The sequence below is a fragment of the Monodon monoceros genome, unplaced genomic scaffold (assembly GCF_005190385.1).
Source record: "Monodon monoceros isolate NGI ecotype Baffin Bay Population unplaced genomic scaffold, NGI_Narwhal_1 Super_Scaffold_12, whole genome shotgun sequence".
NCBI classification, from domain to species: domain Eukaryota; kingdom Metazoa; phylum Chordata; class Mammalia; order Artiodactyla; family Monodontidae; genus Monodon; species Monodon monoceros.
In genome coordinates, this window is record NW_021703768.1 from 46,817,510 (window position 1) to 46,834,177 (window position 16,668).

General features: G+C 38.7%; 1 protein-coding gene across 7 annotated transcripts in view; it reads right to left on the minus strand.

Moving 5' to 3' along the window:
• The window catches only part of PDE4D (phosphodiesterase 4D), a 1,463,941-nt gene that overhangs the window by 449,656 nt on the left and 997,617 nt on the right, over nt 1–16,668 (minus strand). For 2 of the 7 annotated variants that reach the window (XM_029216633.1, XM_029216632.1), the window contains exon 2: nt 9,629–9,769. The exons of the other annotated variants lie outside the window; for them this stretch is intronic. The gene's annotated coding sequence lies outside the window, so the exon portion shown is untranslated. The remainder of the gene's footprint in view (nt 1–9,628; nt 9,770–16,668) is intronic. 7 annotated transcript variants of the gene reach the window in all.

Genomic DNA, 16,668 nt, shown 5'->3' on the forward strand with positions numbered 1-16,668 from the left:
CGGTACGCGGGCCTCTCACTGCTGTGGCCTCTCCCGTTGCGGAGCACAGGCTCTGGACGCACAGGCTCAGCGGCCATGGCTCACAGGCCCAGCCGCTCCGCGGCATGTGGGATCTTCCCGGACCGGGGCACGAACCCGTGTCCCCTGCATCGGCAGGCGGACTCTCAACCACTGCGCCACCAGGGAAACCCACCAATGGAGTCTTACAGGTTTAAAAATAATAATCAGTTTAATTTTAAAGGTTTATAAAAATTTAAGAATACATTTATAAAATAATAATAATAAAAGAGTGTCTTGTGACAGAACCTAAGGTGTCCTATTTCCTGATTGGTAAGATAAGACTGAAAGTCTCCCATGGAACTGAAGAATAGGCTTAGCTTTAAAAAATGGCATAGCAGTCAAATATGGGACAGTTAATCAAGCTGGGGAAAGAAAAGCCAGTCAGATTGGTACTTTGTCAATCTATAACTATTTTTGGACATGGTAAATCCTTAATCTCTCCCCTGCCAAAATAAAATGGCATGCATAAAAGGAATGCAGAAAGTTTAACTGACTTATTTCTGCCTGTTTTAATACTCTTGATCTGCAGTGAAATCTGATTTCTTTCATTTACATGAAACTTCTCATTGAGATCTCAGTGTCCTTTCGCCAATCTTATATTTTACTGGTCATGTGAAAAGGCATAATTTGCAAGAAATTCAGAAAGTGGTAAATTAGAAAAATTAACTATAAAGTTGTTTGCTAATAGTTTATCTTAATATAAATAATTAATGTATATTCTCCTTCATGACTAAATTTGTAATGAATGTCATGAATTAAGTCAAGGCTTAATTTGTTCTTTTAGAAGAAAAACTGTTCTCCAATGTCCCTCTACGCTAGATTCTCTAATTTTAGTTTCACTGCTATCAAAGCAGAAGGACTGCTTACTTCATCCTTAAGTAATTTGAGGAGAAAGTTGTGTTAAAGTTTAAACAATGGTGTTTCAGAAGACCAGGTTAATTTTTAAAAGTATTCATTTAGAGGGGGTTTGGTATCATTCTAGTAGGTAAAATATTCTTATGGAGGTGAAATAGAGGAGAGTGCCTGTTTGTTTTTTTTTTTTCTCTTGCTAGTTCCAACAGCACTTAACTATCTCATGTTCTATTCATTCAGGCTTCAGATCCAGGTATTCTCATCTCTGGCTGCAGACTTGACCCCTATCCTAACCATTTAATATTGAAGAGAATCAAAAATCTCCTAGGTGGGAACCAGGCAACAGTATCTTTAATGTTACCCAGGTGAAACTAATGTACAGTCAAGGTTTCAATCTAACAGGAATTTGAGACAGCTTGGCTAGTCAGACGATGCTATGATACTGAAACCATACCAAAAGTACTACTTTACCAAAAGTACTACTTTACCAAAGTAGTACTTTACCAAAAGTACTACTACCAAAAGTACTACCATACCAAAAGTACTACTTAGCTACTAAGTTCTAGTAGTCTAAAAATCTAATTAACTTTATAGCCTTTATTAGGCATCACTTAACTTATTCAGTCTATTCAACTCTTTTAGCTGTGGAAGGAGAGCTGACTCAGCCCTGTGTGGTTTTTAACTACTCATAGATCTCTGACTGTCTGATGAAGCTAAGGACACACTCCCCAGAAGGCTGTATATTTGTATAAAACTTTATGTACAATGTCAGCATCCCCAGACCATGTGAAGCCAGGCATTGATTCCTCTAAGACACAAATCTAGGAACAATAGCTGACTTACTATCAGGTAAACTTCAAATCAGTATAAGGAAGACTTTCTAACAATTAGAGCTGCCTTATAATATTCAATTTTTGAATAAAGAAGGCCTTAAATGGGAAAATGATGACTGTGTGAAAATAATATAAAGAAGTTTTTAGAAAATTCACTTATGTTTATTTAGAAAATAAATATTTAGAAAATAAACATAAGTGAAAAAATACAGGATAAAATTATATATACCCTTTAATTAAACATGTATGTTATACAGATATGAATTGGAAAGGAATATAAAATATAAAATCCATAAGAAAATTGGACTGACCCAACCTTTGTGGAATCTCTCAAATACCTAGGGCTTCTCTTGGATAATGATTAGCATTTAATGTAAAATTCTTTTAATAAAATTATAACGCATTTCCTATAAAAATATAATAGGCAAATTTTATGCTAATTAAAAGGATGGTTTTTATTCTCTTGCCTTTGTGGAAGACTTGGCAGGATTAAACAACACCAAATTACTTAGAGGAAGGTATTGCAGAAACCAACTGTGTTAGAAAATTAAACAGAGGTTACCAAACCAAGAAGTGATGTCACGATGTCAGTTTTGTTACTATTCAAGCCTATCCAGGAATAATGATTTAACCAGGAGAACATTATGGGTGATACGGTCCAAAAATGCCTTGATAGCTCACACTGGGTTGATTAGACAATGAACTAGCTGTTGGCAACTTCTCCCTTCTCTCATCTGGAGAGGCCTCGCCACACTCAGCATCCCATGAGACTGGCGCTTAACCTTTTCCTGGCTGAAGGGGCTGTGACTTCCTATGCTTCCTTAGGTCTCCAGGGCTGGGCAGCTGGCTTTGCTAGACAACTCCTCTAACGAGCTGGCATCTAAACTGAGATAGTCCAGCAACCTTGAGGCTTGTCAGAACCCCATTGACAAGGTTCCTCTCTACAGTTGCCCTAAAAATGGGACAGCAAGAAAGAGGGATGGGGGCTTCCCTGGTGGCGCAGTGGTTGAGAGTCCACCTGCCGATGCAGGGGACGCAGGTTCGTGCCCCGGTCCGGGAAGATCCCATGTGCCGCGGAGTGGCTGGGCCCATGAGCCATGGCCGCTGAGCCTGCGCGTCCGGAGCCTGTGCTCCGCAATGGGAGAGGCCACAACAGTGAGAGGCCCGCGTACCACAAAAAAAATAAAAAATAAAAAAAAATAAAGAAAGAGGGATGATGCAGGGCCAGAGGGATTATAGCCTCTACTATTCTTACCAACCCTTGATCTACTGGAAGCCTGTTCCTTAACCCATACTGCCTGCAACTGTGGTCCATGAGCTCTGCCAGGGCACATGGCTACCATGAAGGAACCTACTTGCCCTCAAGGTGGGAGGGGGAGGATGTTAGCTTTCTCAGGCCAAACCAGGTGCAAACTGACCCAACCTTTTTGGATACTCTCGAATATCTAGGGCTTTTCTTGGGGAATGAACTGCTTTGTTCTGTGTACAACTTCATAGATACAGCAATGTGTATTGACTTACATAAATAGCTAAGACATTGTATATAAAAAAGTTTGTTGAAAAGCATGTAGCAAACTTCCATTTCAGTAAAAAAAATGTATACATATTTACATGTACCAAAAAAATCCAGCTATGCGTACAAAAGGTCTTAGAAACAGTTACCTAAGGGGAGGGAAGGTGGCAAACATGTGTTTTAATCTAAATCTCATATTTCTGCAGTGCTTCAATGTTTTACCAAAAGATTAAAATAGTTTTATAATCAAGAAAAAATAAAATAAACACTAAAAGTTAAAACTTCTTGGGCTTCTTTTAGACAGAGTTTTTTTTTTTTTTTTTTTGTGGTCCGCGGGCCTCTCACTGTTGTGGCCTCTCCCGTTGCGGAGCACAGGCTCCGGACGCCCAGGCTCAGTGGCCATGGCTCACGGGCCCAGCCGCTCCGTGGCATGTGGGATCTTCCCGGACCGGAGCACAAACCCGTGTCCCCTGCATCAGCAGGCGGACTCTCAACCACTGCGCCACCAGGGAAGCCCTAGACAGAGTTTTTAAACTTAGTTTCCTAAAGGACAATATAAAATAGAGTCATTTGGTGATTAAGAAATTACTCTCCAGATCATTCTGGCTGCCTTCTAGGCCAAAATGTTTTCACCATTTTGCCTGCATTCAGTTCAGCTAAGAACAATGCAAAGTGATAAAAACGTGAACAACTTAAAGACTGAACTTTATATTTTTTCCACTGAATTGGCCATCTGTCTGATTTTTTCAGCTCTGTCAAAATAAGTATATTTGTGTAGGCCTTAACTAATCCCTGCCTCAGAGAAAACTAGACTTTTTCAAAGGGTTGTTCTTTAGATCCTCAATTTAGTTTTTTGAATATGCCATCTTGTAAACTGGACAGATTTTTCTGGAATCTGGTGATCCTTTCCAGAGGCTCTCAGTAGAATCTTCTACTCATGATCATATCGGGTCCCTACTTCTTGTCCATTTTAAGAGTTCTTAATGGAAAACTAGATTAAGTGTTTGGAATTCAAGGCAAAAATTACTAGTATTTTGTTAAAAAAAACATACTGGCCTATGTGGTTGGTATTTGCAAGCTGCCATTCTTAAGAGGTTAGCTATACTCTGAAGGTCAGGTTCAGTAATAGAGAAAAATATCATAGCATTCATAAAGTTGTTTAGAATGAGCAAATTACCACACTAGTTAAGGCAATTATTTAACAGTCAATTTTTTTTCTGAAGATAAAATGTAAACACTTCCAAGAAGAGCAAGTAGAACAACTTAAACTAAATTTTCTCCGTATCTCCTTCCCAAATTATTTTAGTTTTAGTTATATTATTATATCATCTGCCAACTGTGTGTGACAAAACAATTTCCTTGGATTCTTCCATTTACCCTGGCAAGATTAGCTAGTGTCTCTAGATGGTCCCAAGACATCCTAGGTGTTTCCTGTTTGGGTGCATACATCAGCCGACAACGTGCAGGCTGTTCCTCTACCTTCCTAAGTAGCGCCTCCTGCACATTAGAATAGCTCTGAGCATCCTGGGGTTTTGTGAGTCAGATGAGCACAATCCTATATTATCTTATCATCATTTTTTTCCCACATACACAGAAATCAATCTTTGTTAAACAGATGCATTTTCTTCCTAACTATCAAACATATACAACCAGCAGCACTTCTTTTGGCCGTGGTTGACTTGTTTAGGTCAATATCTAGCATGAAATCTACTAAATGGGGCAGAGAGCAAATAAGAGGAATCTGGACTGGTACACCAAGGATATGTCTTTGGATATAAACTTTTCAATGATGTTAGTAGAACAAACTGCATCTTTAGGATGCGGAATTAACATCCTATTTTCTAACATTCCATTGTTGCTAATATGATTCCATAACAGTATTTAAAAACAAAGGAAGCAGTGACTTCTGGGAGGAACTCAGGTGGATCGGTAATCCCCCTTTTCTCAGTTTTGTCTTTAGCTTGTTCGGTAACTATTAAAAAATACCCCACTGCTACCACCACCAATGACAAAGGAAGCAGGATGAGTAAATGGGGGAAATCACTTTCCATAAGGCAATTGTAAGCAATCTGCAGACACATTTTCCTTTCATCACTAAGTATTTAAACTTCCTACTTAGAAATACCTGTATCCTTTACTCCTGTATGCTTTACGTATAATTGTTTAAGAAGCTGTAATGACTAAAGTCTCTTTCGTTAGTCATGAAATTCAATTAAATTTCTTACATGTCCAGCAGGCGTTGTCATAGTTCAAGGTTAACATGAGGGCCTCTTGTTGGAAATTGGATAAAACGTTGTATTATTTAAATTGGGGGTGTGTAGGAAGGACTCAGTTGAAATGATAGGATGAACATGCATTCACATCATGTTGAAACATGAGCTTTGTTGTGAAAACATGTATTATGTGGGAATCCTCCAATTTCCTACACTTGATATGAATCTTTACTGATTGCACTAATCTCTTGTTTCATATGTTTACCACAGAAAGCTTTAAGAAGAAACGGAAAACAAGGTTAAGTTCACATACACAGAATCTCCAAGTAAGATTTCTTGCCAGTGGAACAAAGAAAAAGTTTCTCATTATTAAAATCTATAACTGGTACCAACCTGGTTCACAGGATGTTTCCAGAATCAAGAGGGGTGGTTGTCCCCTCCCTGAATCACATACTCCTTATTATCTTTCTACTAAAACCAGGCAGCCAAGGGTTCATCTCTGACAATAAAGGTGCTCCAGGGGAAATTATGACAATCATTCTACTGTTTGAATTTTCCATTGCTATACCAAGCAACTGCTCAGTGAAATTAGCAGAGAGATATTTTGTCAGAAAATTTTTCTGCTAACTGGGTCAAAATAGCAGCTGTACTTGGAAGTTTAAATCAACATTCCTTTTTAAGTGTCACTGATTCAGAAAATCGAACGTGTTGGGACCTTAAAGACTCTTAGGTCATTCAGGGATTATGTGCAAAATTAATGCAATTAAAACACCGATAAGATGGGAAACTTCTGTGTGTTTGCTGTAAATACACATACTCTGAATTTCTGTCTTCTTGCAAAAGCACAGGAGGACAAAAAAATCTTTTCAAAATACAAATTTGAGTATGTTTGGGTCTCAACTTCCCACCCACTAATGCCTTTTATTGGCTTCCTATTGTTCTTAGGATAGAAGACAAACTCCTTAACTAGTCTATAAGGCTCTGCTTCAGTTGGTCCCTACCCTCCTCTCAAGCTACTGTCTTCCTTTTTGCTCTCAGCATCCCAGACTCACTGGCCTTCTTTTATGAAACTGTACTCTCCGTACAGCTTCCCAGGTCTGGACTGTACACATGTTGCTCCCTGAATACCCGTCTTTTATTTATTGCTATTTCACCCTCCTGCTTCTCCTTTCCATCACCATCACCATTAACACTGCTACCACCATCACCCTAACCACTATTCTTACTGAAATACACACACACACACACACACACACACACACATACACACAAACAGAAACAAACACACCTTCAAACTCAGCTCACATGCTATATTCAAAGAGATTTCCTGATGTCTTCCACATGCCCTCAAAAAAGGCAGGTCTCCCTGCTACAAAATCTTCTAGCACTTATCATTACTTTAATTTTGCATATATTTTTGGACCTTTTAGTTAATGCCCATCTCTCTGTGAAAGCTGGGACTCTGTTTCTTCACATTGTTATTTAGCCAACATCTAGCAGGAAACCAGGATACAGTGAATCCTAATACTTAAATATTGCTGAAATGAGAGTATGAGTGAATCAATCAAATCTATCAAATTTGTGTCTCTTTTCTATATAGATGGCTAATCCACTGAGCAAAATTCAACCTGAAGGAGGAATAAAAGAAAGGAACGTTTGTTGAACTCAGCTGTTTTACAAGGACTGGGCTAACTGTTTGCACGTATTAATACCAGCAACTACCCAGTAAAGTAGGTATTCTATTCCCTTTTAAGAGATGGAGAACCTCAGACTCACTTGAGGCTTAGTAACTCATCCAACAACACACATCCGGGAAGAGAAATTAACATGGTTATACTGAAGTTTGGAGGGTTTTGTATTTTCTTAGGGTTTTCTATGAAATGTGGAGCCATGTTTATAACTGCATTAAATGGGCATTTGCATAATTTGAATATGGGATGACTTTATTTTAAAGCACTGAAAATACTTTTGAATGCTGGCCCTAGAAATTGTTGAAAATGGAATGTAACAAAAACTGAAGAAAGGTCACAAACTGAACCCACTTTTTTAGTGTTGGAAATTTAATGATGTAATCGCTTTACATGAAAATCAGAGAGCATACTCTTAAAATTACTAGTAAAGAGGTAAGCAGGATTTCAGAACTTGAAACATGATTTCACCTAATTTACCACCTTGGGGCCATTTATGTGTTCACAGTTTTACCCTTCCAAAACCTGCCTCTAGATCTGACGATTCTTAATTGGGTAATTATTTTCCATCAGCCCAAATTGTCTTCTGTGGTATGTGCCTGGGTTCATCATCCTTTACACTTTAACCTATTTGCAGAGATCAGCATTTTATTTCACGAGATTGCCTCTGCTGACCGGAATGCAGATGGGGCTCCCAGGAATGAAGTAGACAATGCATTTGACCACTGCCTGACCCCAAGACCTAAGGTACTGGCTTCTTTCTGGCAAGGTAAGGGAGGTGAAGTCAGCAAGAATTGACAGAAGGACTCTCACTCGGTTCTCTTACCCTATTCCTTCCAACGTTTCTAAACGTTATTTAATATTATGTGCTTGGCCCTCTAGGTCCTATGAATAGTCAATAGAACTTAAAATATGATCAGTCCTTATCTTTGAGACTTCTGTTCTAACTGGGGAAGACAGAACTAATTTACGTGGAATGATTAGAAAAATAATTAAGAAACTGTAATACAGACAGTTATGGGCTGAATTGCATTCCATCCCAAATTCATATGTTGAAATCCTAACTTCCCAGTATCTCAGAATGTGGCTGTATTTGAGATAGTATCTTTAAGGAGGTAATAAGTTAATTAAGTCTTTATAGTGAGCCCTACTCCAATATAACTGGTGCCCCTTAAAAAGAAGAGATTAGGACACATAGGAGGGAAGACCATATGAAGACACAGGGAGAACATGGTCATCTACAAAGCCAAGGGGAGAGGCCTCAGAAGAACTCAACCCAGCCAACACCTTGATCTCAAACTTCTAGCTTCCAGAACAATGGGGAAATAAAATTCTATTGTTTAAGCCACCAGTTTGTGGTACTTTGTTATGGCAGCCCTAGCAAACATACAGGGATGCTACTAAAGCATGCATAAGTGTTACGGTAGGGTTAGGGTTGAGGTTATATGTTGGAGTACTTGAGAAGGTTTTGTGCAGGACACAGGTCAGAATTGAACACAGACAAAAACTAAGTGAAGGAGAGCCAGAGAGATGATACTCTAGGAGAGCGGAAAACTCAATGAGGTAAGCATCTTAATTGATAGAGAAAATAAGTTAGTCATTGGTAACAGTCTTTAAAGCCTGAACCTTTGCAATTTGTTTATATTAAATGTTAGTGTGTTTCTATTAATGTATTGACTCATATTGGATAGAGAATTTCAATTTACATTAAATGTAATGTGTTATTATTCAAAGGGCTACACCAACATTGATATGAACATATACTATTTACCATGCATGTTTAAACCTTAAAATTCATAGCCAAATAAAGTATGACTGTAAGTATTGGCAAAATACCATGGAAGCATTAATATTCAACTGTATTTTATATGTTATTTCATAGGTACAGGGGGGAGGCACATATAAAAAGAGAGAGAGAAGATACCTGCAATACATGAAATAAATGACATTTGAGTTGATTGGTATTTCTTTCTCATTATCCAGGTTATACATATTTATCAAAAGCTTTAGGATTTTTCTGGATGAAATATATATATATATATATATATATATATATATTCATGATCAGATGTTACTGAAGCATTTAAGTAGATAGCTTCATACCTATACAAATGAAAATCAAATATACATTTTTTTTTCTATATTTACCTCCATTTTACAAACAACCTAACAGACAGACAGGCAAAAAACTCCTCAGTATTGCCCACATCCATTTCCATTTGGGATTTTCAGAAAATGTTTAAACGTTACATTTAGGTGACTAATTTCCAATCTGGGAAATGGCAAACTGGCTTAGAACCATCAGCCGTTCATCTGCCCAATAAGCAGGTGTAAATAAGTATTTCATGAACATTCCTTGTGACCCTCTCCTTTCTCCCACAGCAACAATCCCACACCCCATCTTCCTTCACTGTTAGTCCCCTTCCTTAGAAAAGAGAGGAGTGTTTAAATGCCACTGAACGTTCTTACCAGTAGCAGGTAGCAGGTCATTCTTTACTGTTGACGTTATTTTTTTATCTTTCGGTTTTCGTGTTTATAAGCCATTTGTTCTACATCAAGCAGGTGCATTTTCTTTCTGCATTAAGGAAGAGGAAAACCAAAAGTACTTACCTAAAAACAAAAAAACACAAAAAGAGAAGGATTAAAGTGAATTCGTGAGCAGGACTGAATGCTTGACAAAGCAGTGAGGTGGGGATAAAAACACCTAAAGCATCTAAAGGCGCTGAACCATCCAGCAAATAAAGCAGATGAAACAGCAAGGAATGAAAGTATAAGGTGTACACTCTTCTGAAAGTTAAAAGAGCAAAGGGTTGTCCTCTTTTCTTTTTTTAAGTGAATAGGTTAAGCAAAAGTTTGATTTTATTTTCATTTCAATTTTCCAAGCAATTTACATTATCGCTGACTCCATCCTGGGGAGGCTAATTTATAATCTCTCTTTGTACTTAAACAGGTTTTGTTAACTGCCTATAATAACACTTTCATCATTCTAAGCCAGAAGACCTTGATTCTAGACCTTACATCTCTGCTAAACCAGAGCTACAATGTCATGCTTCCCAACAGCATCAGGAAGAGAGGACAGGGACATGCCTGCCACTGGTAGGTTGTGAGAGAAACAAAGGCTTTGCTAACAGTTATCCTCATGCCTATAAGGCCTTGGGCTTCCTTTACCATGAGCCATTCTAATGTCAGCAGAAGGGTCCACTTTATGAGGAGTGGGGCATGATTAACATAGATGACATCAAAGCTAACACACATAATCAGATGTAGCCTACAGCAGAGAATAGGAATGATTATATGCATTTAAGGGAAGCTACACTGAAACCATAAATGGCAAACATCTGTAGTTTCCATCAAGGTGTCAGCTGCATGTAGGTATGATGTCTTGGAGAGTATGCTGATCACAGAGATGGTAGGAAATGTGCTCGGCATGGCACTAGTGACTGGCAGTACTGGATGGGTGGTAAAAAGTACAGGACATACCAAGTAAAGAATTTTGTTCAGTCCCTCAGTTACCAAAAACCAAAGGAACAGTTCCTTCAGAAGAAATGATTTTCCTATTCCATCCTTGACAGGCAAAAGCCAAACAAGAGAAAGGGTCCTGAGATAAAATGGAACTTTTGAGAGAAGAGTAGAAGAGCTCCATTTACAATGAGGAGAGAAATGCCAAGGGCAGAGGCACCAAAAGGCATCATTTTCTGAGCCCACAGTGTGTCACAATCACCTGGGCTGCTATGTAAAAATCATGACATTCCCAGGACCCACTTAGACCTACTGAATGAGTATCTCTGAAGGCAAGATTTGGAATTTCCATTTTAAATAAGTACCCCTGATAGCCAAAGCAATCTTAAGAAAAAAAAAAATGGAGCTGGAGGAATCAGGCTCCCAGACTTCAGACTATACTACAAAGCTACAGTAATCAAGACAGTATGGTACTGGCACAAAAACAGAAATATACATCAGTGGAACAGGATAGAAAACCCAGAGATAAACCACGCACATATGGTCACCTTATTTTTGATAAAGGAGGCAAGAATATACAATGGAGAAAAGACACCCTCTTCAATAAGTGGTGCTGGGAAAACTGGACAGCTACATTTAAAAGAATGAAATTAGAACACTCCCTAACACCATACACAAAAAGAAACGCAAAATGGATTAAAGACCTAAAGGTAAGGCCAGACACTATAAAACTCTTAGAGGAAAACATAGGCAGAACACTCTATGACATAGATCAAAGCAAGATCCTTTTTTGACCCACCTCCTAGAGAAATGGAAATAAAAACAAAAATAAACAAATGGGACCTAACGAAACTTAAAAGATTTTGCATAGCAAAGGAAACCATAAACAAGACGAAAAGACAACCCTCAGAATGGGAGGAAATATTTGCAGATGAAGCAACTGACGAAGGATTAATCTCCAAAGTTTACAAGCAGTTCATGCAGCTCAATATCAAAAAAACAAATAACCCAATCCAAAAACGAGCAAAAGACCTAAATAGACATGTCTCCAAAGAAGATATACAGATTGCCAACAAACACATGAAAGGATGCTCAACATCACTAATCATTAGAGAAATGCAAATCAAAACTACAACGAGGTATCACCTCACACCAGTCAGAATGGCCATCATCAAAAAATCTACAAACAATAAATGCTGGAGAGGGTGTGGAGAAAAGGGAACCCTCTTGCACTGTTGGTGGGAATGTAAATTGATACAGCCACTATGGAGAACAGTATGGAGGTTCCTTCAAAAACTAAAAATAGAACTACTATACGACCCAGCAATCCCACTACTGGGCATATTCCCTGAGAAAACCATAATTCAAAAAGAGTCATGTACCACAAAGTTCACTGAAGCTCTGTTTACAATAGCCAGGACATGGAAGCAACCTAAGTGTCCATTGACAGATGAATGGATAAAGACAATGTGGCACATATATACAATGGAATATTACTCAGCCATAAAAAGAAACGAAATTGAGTTATTTGTAGTGAGGTGGATGAACCTAGAGTCTGTCATACAGAGTGAAGTAAGTCAGAAAGAGAAAAACAAATACCGTATGCTAACACATACATATAGAATCTAAAAACAAAGAAAAAAAGGTTCTGAAAAACCTGCAGGACAGGAATAAAGATGCAGACGTAGAGAATGGACTTGAGGACACGGGAAGGGGGAAGGGTAAGCTGGGACGAAGTGAGAGTGTGGCATGGACATATATACACTACCAAATGTAAAACAGATAGCTAGTGAGAAGCAGCCACAAAGCACAGGGAGATCAGCTCGGTTCTTTGTGACCACCGAGAGGTGTGGGATAGGGAGGGTGGGAGGGAGATTCAAGAGGGAGGAGATATGGTGATATATGTATATGTATATGTATAGCTGATTCACTTTGTTATAAAGCAGAAACTAACACACCATTGTAAAGCAATTATACTCCAATAAAGATGTTAAAAAAAAAACGAAAAAAACAAAACCAAAAATAAAGAAAGAAAGAAATAAGTACCCCTGGAGAATTTATGATTATTTTATATCATTTTAGGAACCACACACTAGAAGGTGTGGGCTCTCACTTTTTTAAGTGCTGCTGGTCAGAGGTCATTCTTTGAGGTGACTGAGCTACATCATTATGTCCGAACTTAATAAAAAATCATAATTAAATAAAACATCAGGAATAGAGATAGGGAATATGTCCCCTTTATTTTTATTCAACAAACCACTGGTTAAAATAAATAAACTAGCATAAGATGTATTCTTTTAATTGGCCTGTGCCACCACATGCTGTTTTCCATTCCTACAAGACACTGATTCTTGCTAATAAGATGCTTTCTGCACACCCACGCATAGAGGGCACTATTTTCTTGTTAGTTCATTCTGTTGCAGGCAGTTGGTAAATATAACAAACAAAACAAACCAAGACCCCCCCACAATTTCATCAGTGAATTGATCAAAGGAATAGTTTTGAACATTACAGAGTATACAGCAAAATCTCTTTAGTGCAAACTCCTGTGAACTTGAGAGGACTTTAATTTAGCATCATTATTCTAGCATCTCTTCACCTAGGAGACCTTCCTTTTCATTACTACGCCTTAGCTAGCCTTGAGCTATTTCTGTCTGAATAATGCAAAATAAGTTGTTTTCTTTTCTTCAGAAAATGTTTTGATTACATTCCAATATTTCTTTGCTTTAGACATTCTGAAATCTTGATTTCACTTCCAGGATGTTGTGGTATATTTAAAAGGATGAGACAGTGCTTTACAGGAGTATATCAAATTTCATACTATATACAAAGAGATGCTTTGTCCAGAGTAAGGTGCTCCACTACTAAGTGAAATATAACTTACAAAAAAACTAGTCATAATATCAGCCAACTGTGAACTGACCTCAGTACTAATACTTACACTCATCAGAGGTTAAATGGAAATTCCTTCATGTTTCACATTTGCAGGTGAACCTGTACTGCCATTTTAAAAGATGCTCTATGTGTCTGTCTTGGCATAGATGCATTCATTTTGCGTTGCTTGACCAAGTCAAAGGACTGTGAAGATTAAATCAAAGAAGGTAATAGTGTTGGCCAGAAGATGGAAGACTTGGGGGTGAACTTGGAAAGGAGGTCAAAACAATGATTTTTAAAACAGGTCCTCTTAGAATATAAAAATGGAGTAAAGGGCTTCCCTGGTGGCGCAGTGGTTGGGAGTCTGCCTGCCGATGCAGGGGACACGGGTTCGTGCCCCGGTCCGGGAAGATCCCACATGCCGCAAAGCGGCTGGGCCCGTGAGTCGTGGTCGCTGAGCCTGCGCGTCTGGAGCCTGTGCTCTGCAACGGGAGAGGCCACAACAGTGAGAGGCCCACATACCGCAAAAAAATGGAGTAAAGGTGAAATATTAACTGACATGGGGCACAGAGCACCACAAAGCAGCACAAATAGCTTTAAAGGCTTCTGTAAATCTTAAGGATCATCATAAGACTCACATCCCTCTACGCTCCTTCAACTCATGTTATTTGTTTCCTTTCCCTTTCCAATTGCACAAGGGACAACAGCTACAAAGTGCATCATCCAAAAGGAAGATGGTTTAAAAAGCCTGAAGAATATAAAGTGACAAGCAGTTTGGCTCTGTGTCCTTTCTCTAGCAGCACAGAGAGTATTGCCCCATTTTCTTTATTTTTAAGGTGATATATGGCATATGATAACCCCACATGTATCACCAAGTAGCCAAGCTTCCAGAAGAGCTACTCTGTGTTCAAGATCATTTGCTTAGAATACTGATTCTATTTTTGTATTAATGAAAAAAAGGTTAAAAACTATAACTTGCTTTATTCCACATTAAAATGGTAGAATATATATATATATATATATATAAGAACTAGGGATATGACATAAGGGTCTCTGCCAGGACCAGGTCAGATAGCAGGGAGATGAGAAAAACACAGGAAACACAGGAAAAACACAGGAAAAGAAAAGGGAAAGTTTTTTTTTTTTCCCACAAAGGGGAATTGCATATTCTTTTAATTCCGCATACTCTCTTTGAAAGCACAACACTTTATTAGGGCTCAAATTAAGCAGACTTTGTTGGAGTTAATACAAAGAGTAGGTCAATACCAAAGTAACTAAAGTAAATACGCCTGTTTCCTGACGTGTCCAATGTCAATCTCATTATTTAAAATCATACAGAGAACATACATGAGTAGAAGGTAAGTTTGGATAGCATTCTTCATAAGCAAAAGTTGATTTTGTGCTGGAAACAGGAAGGGAGGGAGACCCGAAAAGTCAGGAGAGAGATGTGCCATGGTCAACCCAGCTCCTAAACCAAGATGGTTTTCATCGTTTTCAGACACTATGAATCATTTCCCCAAAGGCAACAACCCACTTCACTTGCTGACATTGCTCTTGAACAGGTTGCCTGACAAGCAGCTTTCTCATTAGCTTTCAAAGGCACCCTATCTACTTTGTTCATCTCCTGCAAATGCATAAATATAACCTCCCCATCACTTTGACTTTTAATTTCCCCTTCAAAATAGTAATTTTATGAATTGTTTTGACAGGTCATATAAATCTCTCAGCACAATTCATAAAGTTGTCGCCCGATATGCTTTAAAATTAAGACTTTACGCCAGTCCCATACTATCACACTAATGCCTACCTACAGCCGACACTGAAGACGGCTGGCTAGCCATCCTAGGCCTAATTAATGGGCTGATATGTCACAAACTAATTAAAAAGTTACTGTAGACTGAGTACTACTTGCTGACAGCTTAAAAAAAATAACCCTGACTGGAAATGCTTTCAACATACATGGAAAATAAAGACTAGAAGCAGGTTGTAGGAGAAGGATTACTTTCTTTTACATTCAACCCACACACACATCAGACACTGTAAACAGGAGTAAGTCAACTCTAGCAACAAGAGTGTAGATTTTCTTTTTTTTTTTTTAACTTTTTATTTTATACTGGAGTATAGCCAATTAACAATGTTTTCATAGTTTCAGGTGCACAGCAAAGCGACTCAGCCATATGTAGATTTTCTTGTTAAAGAGAGTTAGGTTCTTGTTTCTCCACACCGTCCTTAGACTCTTACGGATAGCTCCTGCAGTGCCCACAGGTAACTTGCCAGCAGGGCCTATAGAATGGAGATGTGCACCATGCAGTGAGACTCAATCTTGAAGAGGAGTCATCTCCAGAACTCACCCTCCCACACCCTCCTTAGTTCTCTGGCTCTGATCGCGTTCATTGTTAGGGTCCTGCATTAACCTCGATGTCTCTGTTTTTGCTGAAAACTGGTCCCAGGTGCCTTGACCCTCTTGCATGCCTGCCCCTGCGGGGCAGAACAGGGTCGTTACTCAGCCTCAGTCATTTCCAGACACTCAGCTACCCCTGGTGCCTACCCCAGATCCCTTTGACCCATCCTCTCAGAGGGCATACTTCTTGTTGGGTTTTTGTAATCCTTCTACTTGCAAAGAAAAGGCATTCTTTTGCACAAAATGGTGTAGCTCCTTCGGAAAACAATCTGGCAGTTTCTTAAATGATTAAACAGAGAATTGTCATATGACCCAGCAGCTGTACTCTTAGGTATCCACCCAAGAGAAGTGAAAATATGTCAACAGAGAATCTTGTACACGAATGCTTATAGCAGCGTAATTCATAACAGCCAAAAGGTGGAAACAACCCAAAAGTCTGCCATGGATGAACACATAAACAAAACATGGTCTACCATACAGTGCAACATGATTCAGCCACAAAAAAGAATGAAGTACTGATACATGGATGAAGTTTGAAAGGATCATGCTAAGCGACAGAAGCCATCACAACAGATCACATACTCTGTGATTCTATTTGTTTGAAAATCCAGAATAGGAAAGTTGATAGAGACAGAAAGTAGATTAGTGGTTTATTAGGGCTGGGGATTGGGGAGATAGGAAGATAGAGGCAATAACTAAAGGGCAAAGGATTTCATCTTGGGATGATACAAATGTTCTAAAATCGAATGTGGTAATGGTTTCACAACCTTTTAAG